The sequence below is a fragment of the Pleurodeles waltl genome, chromosome 9, assembly GCF_031143425.1.
Source record: "Pleurodeles waltl isolate 20211129_DDA chromosome 9, aPleWal1.hap1.20221129, whole genome shotgun sequence".
NCBI lineage: Eukaryota > Metazoa > Chordata > Amphibia > Caudata > Salamandridae > Pleurodeles > Pleurodeles waltl.
Genome location: NC_090448.1, coordinates 616431769 through 616443879, shown reverse-complemented (window position 1 = coordinate 616443879; position 12111 = coordinate 616431769). Strand labels below are relative to the sequence as shown.

Here is a 12111-nt window from a genome sequence, read left to right as displayed (position 1 = left end):
ACAATCAGATCTCTGCATGTATCCACACAATCTGAGTCATAACCTTCTTAATCTGATTTGAATTAGAATTTTATTTTTGCAAACACGTTTGCAGTGCAGGTGATGCTTTATCCATGTCTGTAATATACACAAGTGCAAGATACCAGTGATGCAAGTGGTTTGTGGGAGGGGTGATGGTTTGAAGATGTATTATAAGGATTAACAACCTTTCTAATACATTAGAAGGATATTGCAATTCACCTAATTCTTCAGCCTCCTTTCTCTGTCCATTGTAATCCGCAGTGACAGACGATACTCATGTGTGGAAGGGGGTACTTTATCCCCTACAGTAGTTCGAGGAATGTACGAGACATATTTGTCACTCTTTAGGATTTGTGTATTTCACAACTCAGAACAGACCTGTTTTCTCCTGACCTGGCTTAATCAGGGAGCCTAGTCAGATCTCCAGAGAAGCCTCCTTGCTGTGCCCAAATAATGGGATAGCCTTACAGTGATCGAGAAGTCAGACTACCTTAGAAGTTATTTAATCTGCAGCTCTAACTTTATTCTAGAATCTCCAGTTTTGTGGTTTAAATTGTGCTTTTGGATAGGCTAGCTTCTGCTTTTTCTGCGAAGTGCTTTTTTTTGTAACTCGGTCCGATAAAAAATGGACTGATGCATTTTTGTTAAACCTTAGTTTTTGTGTGAAGTTTACGTTTAGATTTGAAGCTGACTTGTGTAGGGAGCCCAATTTGTTTACTTCGATGTACACCTTATTATGAACAATGTTAAGTTTTCTGTCACCCTCTTGCCTTCTTCTAGGAACATGTCTGGTAACGGTATTACAGAACGTACCTTCATTTGCATCAAGCCAGATGGCGTTCAACGGTGCCTGGTAGGAGAGATAATCAAGCGCTTTGATCAGAAGGGATACTGAATGGTGGCAATGAAGTTTATGCAGGTGAGAGTAGTCTTTGGTTTGCGTTTTGTGTACACAATTGATAGGGTCTAAGCATACACCGTAATTGGGTAATGATATACTGTGATATTGGGTGTGAACTGCTGTACTCAGATCACTGGCATGACCAGGGTTGAGTTCTCATCACCCAGGTAACAATACTTTCTTTGCCACTTGCAGGCTTCCGATGAACTTCTGAAGGAACACTAAATTGACCTGAAGGATCGCCCTTTCTACTCCGGTTTGGTTTAATATATGCGCTCTGGCCCTGTTGTTCCTATGGTGAGTGTAGAATGGTCTATGATGTGTATATCCCTACTACTCTGAAATTATGGAGTTACTCTTCCATTTAAAGTTTTTTTTTTAAATGGCATTTGTGTGCTGACCTAGAATTCCAATTTCCTCATACCAATAAAGATTCTTGAGTTAGCTCCAGCCAGCTTCCTAGAATGTGGAATGAAAAGACCAAAGTATGTCCTAAAAGATCCGTGTTTTATACCCTGAGGTAAACCAGGCCCTAGTTTCTGGGAACTACCTGGTGTAAATCCTCTTGGATGAGCCTGCCTCGGTTTTCAGTGCACAATAGTCTTGCAGCTGAACCAGTATGAACTCCTTTTTACTTGTACATCATGTTGTCCTAGCCCTTTGTTTCCTCCCTAGCTCTCTATAAATTGGTAATTAACATTGGTAACCTCTTTCTAGTTCATAGTCAATATTGTAGCCAGATTTCTCCTCTAGAATATTCCCTAGCACCATACTGGGTCCAGAGACTTTTTTTAAGCAATGCTCCCGGAGTACAAGTAGGTGGCATTATATGGCTTCATGGTGACTTCATACAGTGTTGTGGAGCTTCACATAAGCCCCACCCCTGCTTGCTGACATCATTTCTTGATCTTTTTCGATTCCCTCACATATAACATTTGAAGGAAAAAATATATTTACAGGTGATGGTGCGACTACTTAACTTGGACCTTAAGGTGATCAGCAGACACCTCAGTAGAGGTGGGTGGACAGTGAGGAATCTGCATTTAGACTATTCACCAAGTAGCACCATTGTCTGGATATTTCAAACTGAAGATTCCTCATCTTAGGAATGGATGGGACCACCCAATGGTGGAGGGTCCTCTTACATGTTGAGAACCAAATAGGCTAAAGTCCCTCCTGTCGGATAGGTCTCAAGGTGAATTTCATGAATGTGTAGGAAAGTGCCACTGTTGGCATGGCTACTCCCCACTTTTCACCTGGTGTTGATGCCAACTTTTATTGACGGTGTGCTAGGATCCTGCTAACCAGGTCCCAGCACCAGTGTTCTTTCCCAAAATCTGTACCTTTGTTTTCAGAATTGGCACACCCTTTGCACACAGGTATTCCCTTTGTAAAATGTATACCTGGTACAAAACGGCTCCCTCACCAAGCACATGCACACTCCCTTTGCAGCTTGTGTATGCTGGTGGGGAGAAACAGGCAAGGCAGTTGACATGACCACCATTTCAGGGTGCCATGCCCACAAGCTACTGCCTGTGGCAAAAGGTAAGACACCCCTACAGCCCTAAGGCAGGGTGCACTATACCACAGGTGAGGGCATAGCTGCAGGAACCATATGCCCCTACAGTGTCTAAGTTAATTCTTGGACACTGTGTGCAGTGTGGCCATAATGAGTACAGGGTCTGGGAGTTTGTCATTATGAACTCCACAGCTCCAAAATGGTTTCACTGAATGCTGAGCAGTTTGGTATCCAACTTAGCACAGTGAACTCCCACTGATGACAGTGGAGTTTATTGGAAAAATGCACCAGGGGCATTTTAGAGATGCCCCCTGTATGTTAGCCACACTGCTAAAGCTGGACTGACTGGTCTTTGCCAGCCTGTTGCTTTCAGACATGTTTCTGACCACATAGGGTGGGAGCCTTTGTGCTCTCAGTGGTCAAACAAAGCCTGTCCTCAATGGAGGTGCTTTACACTTTCCCCTGCTGGAGCCGTACCAGCTGTTGGTGACCCTCAAAGGCTCAAGCCTTGGGTTATAGTGCCCCAGGGCAACTCCAACTGGTGGAGTTGCCACCCCCTGGACAAAGCCCCACTTTTGGCAGCAAGTCTGGGAAAATTAGGGAACACGCAGCGAACCGACCATCCCATCCAGGAGCACCCCAAAGGTGTCCAGAGATGAGGTGACACCCCCCTTTGCAGAATCAATACCCTGTGTGACTTCTGGTTGGAGACTGCACTCATTGTCTACAGCTGGCATCTCCCTTTGGTATTAAGGTACTGATAGGTGGCTGAATACCAAAAAGATGCTTGTCTTGCCACTTCAGATGTATAGCCTCCTGGCACAATGTACTACACCACCATACATATTGCTGTACCACTTTAGTCATGTTGCTTAAGATATGTGCCAGCCTTCCCTTAGTGGTTGGTAGTAAGGCTTTCAAGGCCAAACTGTTTTCCTGTCGCTCAGATTGGTGTTTCTCTGCGTCTTAAGAGAAGAAAACTCAGCTGGTTTGTACAGTCTAAGCAAAGGTCTGCTGAACATGACTTGAACCAAGTGGCCATGACAGTAAGGGCGTCATTAAATAGTAGCAGTGGCTCACATTTAGTTTGCCTTGTATTTTAGCAAGTCCAGTTGACTGTGGCTTCCAGAGTAGGCAACTGTAAATCTAGGTGTTATCCTGCTCTGTGCACTTTTTTCTGTTAGACCAGATAGTGAGACAAGCTCTGAGGTATCTATGCCTTTGGCATTTTGCAAGTCAAAATACAGCCCTCCTTTATAAAGAAGGGTAGACCAGGTTTTCCCCCTCCTTGTTAGTGTTAAGACATTGGCTATGATCCTGGAACACGTTTGAGCCAAAGTTGACTTCTGTTGTCTGACAGAGCTGGTTTGAAGGAAGAAGCTGAAAGTCTGGCCGCATAACCACTGGGTGTGCTTTAGTTATTTAATACTGCAGGGCTGGTGTGATCAGGTATTTGTTCTCACTGCCTACTTGAAGGTAGCAACTTTTGCCGTGTCAGTGATGGCTTGGGGAATTTGGGGCCTGCAAGGATTGACAGAACATCAGATTGTTTACGTGATATTGCAGTCTCTTGCCAGATTAAGTGGAGGTATAGAGGCCTGCTTGACTTTCTTGTGCTTATGGTATGTTTTCAACCTACCAGCAGCTTTTCAGTGTGACTACCTTTGTGCGGGGCCTAAGACGTGACTGCAATCAAGAGCAGAACCTCTATTAAATGCAGCCTCTTGAGCCTGGCGACTTAAAGCTTTGCCTATTGATCCTAGATTGTCTTTGGGTGCGTAAGGTTGCACTTAATGCCTGAGTTTATGTAGTGCAAGGACCAGAGGCACATGTCGTTTAGGTCCATGACACATTTGTCTCCAGCAGTTTGGGGCTCAGCTTGAATCCTGACTTTTTCTGGGGAAATTACTTTCTTGGACCACTGTTTTTAGCCTGCTTGGGGTCTGTCAAAGATGTGGGTGGAAGTGGAGCTCTGGATCAGTCTAGGGGCACAGGAACCTAGAAATAGTTGTTGGTGCACATTGGATAGTGCTTGTGTGGCTCTTTCAAACTGCTGCAGAACCATATGGTACCACCTACTCGCACATAAGCATTGCTGAAAGTCATTGGTTACATTACCTGTGGGCACACATCTATTGGTGTCGAAGCAATCTGTTGCAGTAGTTTGTATAGTCTACATATTGAAAGTAGAATTATGCTTAGTTTGTGTAGGCACTGATGTTCAGGTCTTCAGGCATCTTACATGGTTACATTCAAGAACCCAAACTCTGTTAAGCTGATTCTTAAGTTTTATAACTTAAATCCAGAAGGATTAAGTAAGCGGGCGTTTCAGTGATAAAGACTACCTAGCAAATAACCTGTTTATGCTCCCCTCCTTCCATATCTGCCTTATTGGTGGCTCTCAAAATAATCGCCTGGGTGATGTTTAATAGCTTACACTTGGGCAAACTATTCCAAAATCTTGTCCTTTTCGGCTTGGGTTCTGCCAGAGTCTGGGTACAGTGGAGCAGTGCTTTAACCTTTATTGGCAAGTATACTGTCGCCAGGTGCTGCTGCTGTTATGGATTTGTCAATAGCGTTTGACTATCAATCGACCTAAACTGTGGCAGTTGGATTTGTGGGTTGAAGCCACATTAGTGAATTTTGTGTGTTAATCACACATAATTTAGTAGTGAGGGTTTGGTTCTACAGGAAAAATGTCTTGACTGTTAACCCCTTCCCTCCTCTTACCCCTAAGGGTACACCAAGGGTTTATTTCAGACCCCACCTGTCATATTAACAACCTGTGCCCCACCATAACCAAACTATCCAGTGATGGTCTTGGGGTCCCTATACTGGTACTGCTTTATGCAGGCAATGCAGTACTTGGGGCATAGACCCCAAGGAATTGCGTACACTGGTCAGGGCTCAAAAAATCATGTTACTCGACCTAACAGTAATGTACTTGACCCGTAAACAGGTCTCCAATTGTGATCCTAGGCAAATAGTTTAGTCACCTTGTTCTTAATCTCATATGATAGCACCTATGTGAGCTCAGCATTTCTGCAGTACAAAAACAATCTAGTCTTTAAGTAGACTAAAGCTTTCTGCATGTATCACAAGAATCTAGCCCATATACCCATGAGGTCTAGCCCACATAACCTAGGACTTTAGTTTACTAACAACATTCCCATCAGGGCAGTAGTGTTTCTGTTTTTAATAAATATATTACTAAACCATGATGTGGTAACATACTGTCATCTACACACGCTCATTCCAAGAAATATCCAATAACCTCTCTGCTAATTACTGAAAACTATAGTGTATTAATCTCTGAAAATTCTGTTTCAGAAAACATCCTTTGCACCTCAACATGTAAAGTATTCTGATTCATTTTCATCCTACTGAAATATTTTTAATCGCACAAAACAAAGGACTTCCAAACTACTGAAATATACTTACACATTTAAATGTGTTCGGAAAAACCTGACATCCTATATCCTTATATTTTTACATTTTAAGCAGGCGGTCCCACAGTTCACCTCAAAGTCCTGGAACTCTGCAGTCAGAAGGAAAATAAATTGTAAGAAAAACTGACTTTTGACCTCTCTGTGAACACAGAGCAAATTTGACATAACACTATTTAAAGGCATCTTTTATAGCCCCTCCACTTTTCAACTGAACACAACACCTGTTCAGTGGCAACTTGCCAAAAGGGATGAGAATAGCTCGACCTGATCAAAAAAGATGAGTGGTCAAGTGCATTTTTCGAGCTCTGCTGGTTGAATCATTTAACTCTTAAGGGGGGCTTACTTGACCTGGTCACCAGCTTTGGGGAGTCTCACATTATGGCATGTGGGCCAGACCAGAAAACGTTGCAGATTAATGGTGAAGGGGCACTCATTTGGCACGGTGTATGACTTTAGCTACCTGGGTGTTGTTAACAATGCCAGTTTTGGGAACAGCAGATGGGCGTCTCGTCATTTTAATGGTATCGCGCTTCCAGTGTGCATTTGGTGCTGTAGCCTGGGTGAAATCCAGATTGTGTTGAATTAAGCAACTGGTTGGTCTCAAAGTAGCTGGAGAGTTGAACACATCCCTATTTTGGTTCAGGGTGGTGGATACTGCGTCGATGTTAATGAGCTTCCTTAGTACTTTGGTCTACTGGGGGTGCCAGACATCAGCATATCCCTGTGATGGGCTCTCAGGAGACTTTTAGCCATTTTGTTTCTTTAAAGCTATAAACCCTACTTTTGTATCACTATTAAACTATTTTAAAACCCTTGATTTTTAGCGAACTTTGGGATGCATCTCCAGTCTCTTAATGACATTTTGTGGCATTTGCTCCTTTCTAACTGCAACCGTAAGATGCAGGGAGTTTAAGCCGTATATCTTTTCTTAGAAGTTAATCAATCAACATTAAAGTGCATCAAATCGTCTTGAGGTGCTGGAGATGTTGGCTGTTGCAAGGTTTGTTCACTCAAATATCCAGGTCTTGAGTTATTTCCAGAATTGCTGGGGTGAGTGGGTGGTCCTGAGGTGCAGTGAAAGGCTGCTCAACGCCTTGGCAGCCAGGCGAGAAAGTGCCTCCTCTGTCGGTTGGCGGATCGGGGGGGGTGTATTGGTGAGGAAGCAGAGGTCAGGAGTTTGCTGATGGATGCTGTTTCTTCATTGTGCAGGGCTTTGTGCGTGGGTCAGCATCTTTAACTGGTATCTCTTCTGGATCGGGAGTCAGTGTGGCTTCTTGAGGTGGGGTGTGATGTGGGTTCTTTTGATGAGGATGAGCTGCTGCTGACTTTCATAGGGTCACTGAATTTTTTTAATTCATCAAATAGTAATGCATTTTATATTTCATTTTTAATGTCTATTTTGCCTATGTAACTGTTAAGCTTTTTTTATGTATGTACCTTTTTTTTATAGCCTCGGTAAGTTGGACAAAGTAACTTGGCTTGACTACCAGCAGACTCTGGCCTTTCACATGACCAAATCTTAACTTGTCAACAGCCATCCATCTGGCCACAAAGAACAGACTAGGTCTTCCATGGCTGTTTACCATCTTGCACAGTGCAGTCTGTGCACGTTCCGCTAGAGAACAGTGTCTTTCCAGATGCATATCATGCTTGGAGACTTGTAGAGCAGCCACAGTCTACACCACAATTAATTTTGGAAGGATTTTTCTGGCAAGATGCATCATTGATCCTTTATTTGAATCACCACTAACTTTCTCCTTCAAGTTTGCCCTGGCAAGTTTTAATTCCCTTTTGGGAGGGAGGAGGGGGGTATGTGGGGGAGTGCTATCCGTACTCTAGTTGGGAGGGACAGCAAAAGAGCAAGTACAGGCATCAAAATCCTGTATTTATTTCTGCTCTGCCTACCTTTGTGTAGGCATATGCTGCTCCGCAACTATTCAGCACATGACAAACATGGGAACTGGGGCTCGGATTGACTGCACAGGTAAGATGGAGCCTCCATGCAAGCTGATCTGTTGTACTTGATACTTGCGCATACGGGGACATCTCTTCAGTCTCGCATTCAGTTGAGTAAAAGCAGCACCATGTATTAGAATCACCCTTATAATGTTTTGCAGTTCTAACAAACTTTAATGTTTCCCATGTGATTGCTTGGGTAGTTTAACTTGAGAATTCACTCCACGTGAATGCCATACATTTACTGGTAGAATATGTACAGTAGGAGCTCTGTGCAGTGGAATTCCAGTGGACAAACACGATGGGTTGTGTTTAATTGACCATGTGACAATTATTTTTTGCTTGAAGGTTACTGCTTACTTTTTTCAGGTCTGGGAAGGATTTAATGTGGTGAAGACTGGCAGGGTAATGCTGGGAGAGACCAACCCTGTTGATTCCAGGCCTGGGACCATCCGGGGAGACTTCTGCGTCCATGTTGGCAGGTACGTGATGAAAATGGTGTGCATGTGGCCCAGGGAGGAACGTCTTTGCGGGCATCAAATGAGTCACTCACTCCCTGTGGATATGAACACATGATGAAAAGGTTTCCCTGAAGAGGGCTTCCCTCTGTATTTTTGTCATTGCTCTCATGTGATTAATTGCCGCTGTAAGAAAATGTGCAGTTCTGGTACAGAGGACTAATCAATGCATTTACTCCCCTCCCCCCCCCCCCCCCCCCCCCCCCCCATTCCGGGAAAAGTCTCCTTGGCCCCAGAGTGCACGGCCAGTAAAAAAAAACACTCCAAACGAGAACACGATTGACTTAATACAAAGTGTGTAGTTGTAAAGAATTGCAGGTGAGACTGACCACGCAATGGAGACTTGCATTATTTGCGCTAGTGCTGCGTTTATGGGAGTGTTGGTTTTAGTCGATTGTAGTCTGTTAAAGGCAGCTTACTCGTGGGCTTTTCTGGCAGTTGCTGGCTAGTGTGTTCTGATTCCAGATTGGTTGGCCTCCCTTAAACCCCAACCCGCCTGCCCCCGGCCCCCACACAGCTTTTTTCCTTTTCAGTTTTCCTTGTTGCAGAGGCATTTACTTTGATAATTCAGTGACAGCCATCCTTTCAGACTCCTCGTAAGCAGATTGGAACAATGTGTACAGGGAACGGGCATCTGTTTTTATCTCCTGCTTTATGTAAAGTGTTTAGGCTTTGTCGACTTGCTTGTTTAACAAGCCTTTTCCCTCTAAGATAAGCATATTCCCGAAGCTGGATGGAGGAGACCCCGCCTTTAAAGCGGGGGCAAAGTAGATGAGGCTCCGTTAGAAATTCACTTGGCTCTTTTGCTAAGAGTAGCTTTTTTTTTCAACGTGAAAAAGATTTTGAGCTGAGGCCTGCCTCTGGTCTTCTGTTATCACTATCCAGTGCGCTGAGCAAGTTGCCCCCTCCACCCCCAGTGGTCCTTCTTGATAGATCTAACCACTGAGTGCCAGAAGGGAGGTAGACACCTGTTAGAAGTCTGCCAACAGCTCCATTTTCATAGAGATTGGACGACAGATTTAAGGTGTTGTAACAGAATTGCCAGTGTTTGTATGATCAGTTCATTTGTAGTATTGTGTTGTGCATAGATTAAAGTACCTTTTTGTAAACTGAGTTGGAACAGTTGGTTCTAGAGCTGGTGATTGGGTTTTAAGCTCGTGCTTTTCAATTAGTCATGAGGGCTGTGATTATGTATCGCAGTCACTTGCTGAGGGCGTATTTGGCCCAGTTTGCAGAACCATAGCAGCGCGGACGGACTCCGGGACAACGTAGGCAAATTACCCCTGTTCCCATGGCAGAGGCCTTGCAGCCATGTTTCCCCCCCCCCCCCCCCCCCCCCCGACTAGAACACTGCCTGATATGGAAATGACTGCCATGCGAGGCTGATTTGAAACCGGCTCGTTCAAATCGCATCTCAGTTATGTGAACAATGAAAGCTTATCTATTTGTGGTGTGGTTTTTTCCATTCTTATTTCAACTCTTTCCCTAGTAGTCCAACCTTAAGCTTTTTGTGTGGGATGACGGTAAATTAATACACGCTCATTAATCTCTTCTGCCTCCTAGTCCCTTTATTGCTGACTGTGGGAACGGACCTATCTTGTTCTGATGCAGGCAGGTTACTTGAACGAAACCATCCAAGATGTTAAAACTACTTGTATCGAAAGCAGTTTTTACCAAGCCCACATGTCTATCAATTTGCTGTTTTTTCCAGTATGTGTAGTCTTCAGGTTTCGCATATCTGCACTGTCCTCGGTTTTGTGAACCCTTCAAACTGTCGTAATGGTGTGCATCAAATGTAGGTGCTGCTCTTTGCACTCTAATGTCTGTTTCCTCCCATAGGAACATATGCCATGGAAGTGACTCTGTGGAAAGTGCCAAAAAGGAGATCAACTTGTGGTTCAAGCCAGAAGAGCTGATTTCTTACACTAGCTGTGCCAACGAATGGATCAACGAGGGGAGCTGAGGCAAAGGGTCCCATCATTGCCTCTTCGTTTAAAGATCATTCCCTTGGGGGAGCACCTTAAGCTTTTTATTGCCTTGTATTTCTCAGCTCGAAGCAATTTGTAATAAACACTTTGCCGGGCGTCTTTGCTTTTATGGGTGTTTTGTGACCTCACATGTTCTTGTTTAGTTGGGTGCAATGTAAACAGAAGTTTAAAAGGGTGATCAGTTATTTTTTAAAGTTCTTTATTGGTATTTCAATGTGTCAGCAATGGTAAGACTGACAACAGCATGTGTGCTACAAACCTTGCTACGGGGAAGGTCCTGTGTGGGGCCCCAACTGGTGCCGTCTCGCTTTATGTGGATGACGCCCTAGCGTACGAGAGACCACACAACAGCTGCCTATTTTTTTGGTTTCTTGGATCTCTGGAACCAAGACAAGTCTCCAACTGAACTAGGGCAACTCCTGTCTTTCCCCCGCGGAGGGTTTAACACATGGCTGCAGAAGACTTGGAGACTGACCGCCTAACTTGGCAATATGAGATGCTCTGCTACCGTGGGGGGGTGAATGGTCAGACCTTCTTGACAGGAACTATGGCAGGAGCCCGACGTCACTGCAGCTGTCCTGGAGCCTCTGGATGCAATAGCCCTTGTTCTTCCCCCTGCCTGCCCCCTTGCAATATATTTAAAAAATGCTGATACCGCCACACCTTCTATTACTTTGTAGCAGTGCCAGTGATGCGCACCAGGGTCTTTAGTGACCTAGAGACTAATTTTTGACCTAATCTGTTCAGGAGACCACAAAAGGAGACTTCACAACCAGTTATTAGAAAAAATAAACTGTATTGCATAAAACATAAGTAGACCAAAAAGACAAATCAGTAATAAACTGCTAAGCAAGCAGTTGTCAGATAATGAGTGCAAACACAAAGAATAATTTCCCACTTGCACATGTCATAAAACACATCCTCTCTGTGCGCACAAAGCAGATTATGAGAATATTCACATTACCCAAGTGAGGCAAAAACAACACATTACATCAGTTTGGGAAATATAGCAAAAACTGAGGATGAAAGAACAGTGAAATGTGGCATCTTCCTTGGGTTGTGGAGCCGCCCCCCCAGGCAAAGGATAGTGCTCTGCAGGGGGGGGGGGGCTTTTTTTCCTCCTCCTTCGCAACTCCCCCCTGATTCTCCCCTCTGGAATCATGGCTGGCCCCTGGGAGAGCACTGGGGACACCCAGAGATGGGGAAAACAGCAGCATATCAGACCAAAGTGTCACTTTACAGAGTGGCAGTCCCTTTAGCCACCCAACAATCAGTAGGCAGCGGATCCCTCTTGGCACTACACTAGTCCTCTGTAGTATGCAGAGCCAGCAGCGTCTGGTTACAAATCCCACACAGTGCCTTGAAACATTGGGCACAACCCACTATACTTATACTCAGCTTCTAGAAGTGGGTAGAAGTTTCCTACCGGCTCTAACCAGTTCCAGAAATGCCTATTCTCCTCCACACTGGCTCCAGACATCAGTAGGGGGGTAAACAAGCTTGTCAGGGCAGGACACGGCTTATACAAATGTGAGTGAGCACTGCCTCTACCAACCCAGGAAGACCACTTAGCATGCAGATGTATCCTCTGTTACAACTGGCCCCTCCTGTGTGATGGCTGTCTGGAAAGTATGCACCAAGTGAAGCTGTCACTCTACCCCAGTTGTTGATTGGAGTCATGCTGTAAAATCACAAGGGTCATAAGCACAGAAAAATGCCCACTTTCTAAGATTGGAATTTATAAACTGTTAATATGGAA

At 44.5% G+C, this 12111-nt stretch overlaps 1 pseudogene; it reads left to right on the top strand.

The window, feature by feature from the left end:
- The first annotated feature begins 231 nt into the window (after positions 1 to 231).
- On the top strand, positions 232 to 10451 carry LOC138259737 (nucleoside diphosphate kinase A-like; annotated as a pseudogene).
- The last annotated feature ends 1660 nt before the right edge of the window (positions 10452 to 12111 follow it).